Source organism: Ictalurus punctatus, chromosome 19 (assembly GCF_001660625.3).
Source record: "Ictalurus punctatus breed USDA103 chromosome 19, Coco_2.0, whole genome shotgun sequence".
NCBI lineage: Eukaryota > Metazoa > Chordata > Actinopteri > Siluriformes > Ictaluridae > Ictalurus > Ictalurus punctatus.
In genome coordinates, this window is record NC_030434.2 from 1,363,811 (window position 1) to 1,369,810 (window position 6,000).

Below are 6,000 nucleotides of genomic sequence, written 5' to 3' on the forward strand. Positions count from 1 at the left end.
AATTTATCCCAACTGAGCAAGCCACTGAGTGGCAACGGTGGCAAGGAAAAACTCCCTAAGATGTTTTAAGAGGAAGAAACCTTGAGAGGAACCCGACTCAGAAGGAACCCATCCTCATCTGGGTAACAACAGTTAGTGTGAAAAAGTTCATTATGGATTTATATGAAGTCTGCATGGCGTTAGGAGCAGCCGTAGTCCCAGCAGTCTGGAATTAAAGAAGATTTGAGCTTCATCCAGAGGCAGAAAGGATCTGGATCTCTAGTATCTCCATAAATTTGTGTGGGGCTCGACGAAAGGAGAGAGGGAGAAAAAAGATAATTATGACTGTGAAGTAGTAGAACAGAATCTAGTCAGGGTAGGCTTGAGTAAACTAATATGTTTTAAGCTTGGACTTAAACACTGAGACTGTGTCTGAGTCCCGAACACTAATAGGAAGACTGTTCCATAACTGTGGGGCTCTATAAGAGAAAGCTCTTCCCCCTGCTGTAGCCTTCACTATTCGAGGTACCGTCAAATAGCCTGCATCTTTTGACCTAAGTAGGCGTGGCGGATCATATAAAACCAAAAGGTCGCTTAGATATTGTGGCGCGAGACCATTTAGTGCTTTATAGGTTAATAAAAGTATTTTATAATTAATGCGAGATTTTACTGGGAGCCAATGCAGTATTGATAATATCGGTGTGATATGGTCGTATCTTCTAGTTCTAGTTAGGACTCTAGCAGCTGCATTCTGGACTAACTGGAGCTTATTTATATTCCTACTGGAACATCCAGACAGTATGGCATTACAGTAATCTAATCTAGAGGTGACGAATGCATGAACTAGTATTTCCGCATCATGTAGTGACAATATGTTTCTTATTTTAGAAATATTTCTGAGATGAAAGAAGGCTATCCTAGTAACATTATCTACATGAGCATCAAATGATAGGCTGGAGTCAATAATCACTCCAAGGTCTTTAACTGCTGTACATGATGAAACAGAAAGACCATCCAGAGTAACCATGTGATCAGAAAGATTACTTCTAGCTACACGTGGGCCTAATAAAAGTATTTCTGTTTTATCAGAATTAAGTAGAAGGAAGTTAATTAACATCCAATGTCTAATGTCCTTTACACAATCCTCAACTTTACTAAGCTTCTGTCTGTCCTCTGGCTTCGCTGAAACATACAACTGTGTATCATCAGCATAACAGTGGAAGCTAATTCCATGTTTACAAATAATTTGACCTAGGGGTAGCATATATAAAGTAAAGAGCAGTGGGCCTAAAACAGAACCCTGTGGAACTCCAAAAGTAACCTCAGTACGCATGGAGTGGTCACCTCTGTCTCGTGCCTATGCAAATATGAAAAGTGTCCAAGATGAGTCCGTCGGTAGATACCCTGGCCATGGGGTTAGTGTATAGCGTTTGTATCATTCTAATAAATTGGTCACCAAAATTTTCGTTTTTTCAACATATACCATGAATAGCTCAATTCCAGTCGATCAAAGGCATTAATAAATAGGAGGCTGCTGGGTGTTTCTAATTTCAAAGATTCTGCAATGATATGTAACACTTGATGAACCTTGTCTGAAGCCAAATGTCCTGTAATGTATCCTGATTGATCTTGGTCAATTAATTCATGTATCACTGACTGTAGACGTCTGACAATAACTTCAGCATAAATTTTTACATTGATGTAAATCAAGGAGATGTGCCTGTAATTAGAACAGTCCGAATGATCTTTGGCAGGTTTAGGTAAAACCGTAATTAGAGCTGTATTGAGGTATTTGTGAAAACAGCCTTTGAATATGGTCTCATTTATAGTGTATAACCAAATGTGGCCTAGTAGATCCCACAGCGCCAAGTATAAATCTAGTGGGGGGCCATTGATTCCCAGGGACTTGCCTTTATGTGAACATAACGCTGCATTATGTAGTTCTTCTAACGTAATTTTAGAGTCGAGGGTGTCAGTTTCCTCCTTTGAAAGTATGTTTAAGTTCAACTGGTCAGTACTGGGTTGCATTTCTGTAGTATATCATTTTTCAAATAATGACATGAATGTTTTGTTGATGTCTGTGAGGTTAGTACATTTTTTGAACTTTTGATTCAAAGTAAGTGCAAGGAGTCGGCTCGGTCTGTTTCCATCTATGTAATATTTATGTTTTGTGATTAAATGTTCTGCTCTTTTTGAAGCAGATCATTAAGTATAGACCTTTCAACATTTAATTTCTGGTGTGTATTGTTGGAAAATTGATAACCTAATTTCCTTTCTAATTCCCTGCATCTTCTCTCTAATGCCGATAGTTTTTAAGATAATTCTTTTTATGTCTAGCAGAAAAGGAGATAGCATTGTTCCTTAAAAACCTATTGATAAAACATTTCTTGATTGGAATTAATTTGATAAATTCAATCAGTCCTGATCTCAGTTGAGAAAAAAGTCTTCATTCTGCAGCAAAAAAGTATTAAATCTCCATCTGGATGGTTTACAGGTTGTAATAATCTGATGGTGTGTTAATACTGCATTATGATCAGAAACACTTTGTGGTAGAAATTAAATATTGATTACACCTGAAAGAAGTGATGATAAAAGTAAACTATAATCAATTCTCGAGAATGATTTGTGATTTGGGGGGAAATAAGTGTATTCCTTAGCTGTTGGATTATGATGTCAACAAGCATCACACACATCTAAATCTTTGGTGAACATTCTCAGCTCTGTAGAAGACTGAGATTGCGCTACTGTATCTAACGGGTTGGAACGGTCCAAAATTGTGTCAAGCATGGTATTCATGAAGGATTCAATAATAATTAAATATCCCTGGAGAGATAGTAGGGTTTTCGAAACATTTGGAAAAAAGCGGGTGTCATACAAATTTGGAGCATATATATTGACAAATGCTAACCTCTTTCCTTCTATTAAAGTATAGCAATGTGCAACCCTACCATCATCATCAGAGCCTGTGTATTAAATAATAAAGTTAGAGTTATGTTTGAATAGAATTGTCACCACCTTCTTCTTAGATTTACAACTGGATGATACTATGGGAATATAACACGTTTTGGCGGTCCATGGCGGTAAGGTGGGTTTCTTGAAGAAATGCTACATCAGACTTTTGTCTGTGTAAAAGATCTAAAACCCGTGTACGTTTGAGAGGAGAATTGAACCCCCTAACATTAAAGGACAACGTGTTTATTCTAACCATAGTATGTAGTTATAGGGCTCACATAGAATAACATTTAATCTATAGAGCAGGTTATTAATCGTACCATGAAAGTTTTCACAGTCATATGCAAAAACAGATTGTCCTGAGAGCTTTATGCACCCCCCCCCCCCCCATTTCCCCCCTTTAGCAAAAGTCTGGGATGATCGCGAGGCAATGTCTGAACACCATTCATCTTATAATCTCCCTATGAATTTAACAAATGAGGAGATTAAAATTATAGAATTAATATTTCCAAACTCAGAAGAACAGTCTAAATTGCAACTATTTTCATAGCTGGATTTTAATGGCAACCAGATTTAAACTAAGAACTGTAGCCCATGTTTTCTAGGTAAACAAGCATGCAATAGTTAAATAAGACCTTTATATGTAACAGTCTGACAACCTGCACATGAAAATTGGTTAAAGGGGATTTAGAATCAAAATGCAATTATATGGAAATAAAAGACTAGTTACCATTTCACTTTGGTAAACTGAAATGCAACTGTAGACTAAAAAAGACCATCACGATATTTTTCAGCTTCCTCTGGGGATTCAAACAAGTATTTCTAACCCTTGTGGGTGACTCTCAGTGATGCTACGTAGATCAGGAAAGCTGTTCTTATGGCCGAAAACGCTTTCCTCTTTTGCACCATCTCATGAAAGTAATCAGCATAGAATTCCACGCATGCTCCTCCGGGCAGAGTGAGTTTTGCTTTCCCGGCTCCTTGAAGGATGGCTTGCATGTCAGGATAGCAGGGGAGCCGGAATATCAACAAACATGGTTTAGGTGAGTTGAAGTTTCAGTATACTCTATGAGCTCTATCGATCTTGATTGGGCTTGAGCATGCCAAAAGGTCAGGGATCCCTTTAGATAGCATTTTATGTAGAAAGTCGACAGGATCATACCCTTCCATTCCTGTAGGTAGTTTAACCAGGCGTACATTGTTGTGACATGATCGGTCTTCGAGGTCATTGCACTTTCGTTGCACCCATTCTAACTGAGACAGGCAGAGGTTCATATCTTTTCTGTTTTGCTCAAACTGCCTTGGAAATTGTCCACTTTCGTTTCCGGCGTGATTGACAGCATACTTTTATACGGAGAATCAATTTTTTTCTTTCAGAGAAGAGTGCTGTTTTTTTTTTTAACATAGTCACTGAATGGATTAAGGGCTGACTTTATAGCCTCTGTCAACATGTGTGAAAACATTTCACGCATAGCCTCCTGTTGTGCTTCAATTGCATGGTTAACAATTGAGGCTACATCGTCCTTGAGTGTTTTGAGGCATTTGCAGCCTGCAGCCAATTTTTGGGGAGACATCGGATTACTCAGGAGACATGAGGCTGGGGCTGGTTCGCCAGGGTCATCAGTCTTGAGCATGATCATAACCTGGTTGGTTGTGACGTCTGCTTCAGGTGTGAGCAGGACTTGGTTGGCCATGTCAGCAGATTCTGGCATGAGGAGAACTTGGTTAACCATGTCAGCAGACTCGGGTGTGAGCACAACTGGGGTTGGACTTGTCAGCAGACTCGGGCGTGAGCAGAACTGGGTTGGCCGTGTCAGCAGACTCGGGCGTGAGCAGAACTGAGTTGGGCGTGTCAACAGACTCGGGCGTGAGCAGAACTTGGTTGGCCGTGTCAGCAGTCTCGGGTGTGAGCAGAACTGGGTTGACCGTGTCAGGAGACTCTGGCGTGAACAGAACTGGGTTGGCCGTGTCAGCAGACTCGGGAGTGAGCAGAACCTGGTTGGTCGTGATGTTGGTTTCAGGCAGAAGGAGAACTTGGTTGGTCAAGGCAACTGACTTGGCTGGTCGTGACGTCAATTTCAGGTGTGAGCAGAACCTGGTTGGTCATGACATCAGTTTCAGGCGTGAGCAGAACCTGGTTGGTTGTGACGTCGGTTTCAGCCGTGAGCAGAACCTGGTTGGTTGTGATGTTGGTTTCAGGAGTGAGCAGAACCTGGTTGGTCGTGACATTAGTTTCAGGAATGAGGAGCACTTGGTTGGTCATATCAACAGACTCTGGTGTGAATATAACCTGGTTGGTCGTGGCAACTGATTCTGCCATGAGCATAACTTGGTTGGTCGTGACGTCGACTTCATGTGTGAGCAGAACCTGGTTGGTCATGGCATCGGTTTCAGGCGTGAGCAGAACCTGGTTGGTCGTGACGTCGGTTTTAGGCATGAGCAGAACCTGGATGGTCGTGACTTTGGTTTCAGGCATGAGGAGATCTTGGTTGGTCATATCAACTCTGGCATGAACATAACCTGGTTGGTCGTGGCAACTGATTCTGCCGTGAGCATAACTTGGTTGGTCGTGACGTTGACTTCAGGTGTGAGCAGAACTTGATTGGTCATGACGTCGGTTTCAGGCATGAGGAGATCTTGGTTGGTCGTGTCCACAGACTCTGGCATGAGCATAATCTGATTGTTCATGACGTGGTTTCAGGCGTGAGCAGAATCTGGTTGGTCGTGACATCGGTTTCAGACTGGAACTTGGCATGGAAGGTTACATCCTTGATGTCAGACTGGAACATGGCGTGGAAGGTCCTATCGTCGACCTTCAGCTGGAACTTGGAAAGGGAGGTCGCCTCGTTGACCTCTGACAGGAACTTGGTGTGAGAGGCCATCTCTTTGTCCTCGGACAGGAACTTGGTGTGAGAGGCCCTCTTTTCAACCTGGGACAGAAACTTGGCTTGGGAGGCCGTCTCTTCGACCTTGTACAGGAACTTGGCTTGGGAGGTCGCCTTGTCCACCTTGGATGGAAACCTGGCTTGGGAGGTCACCTTGCCCACCTTGGATGGAAACGTGGCTTGG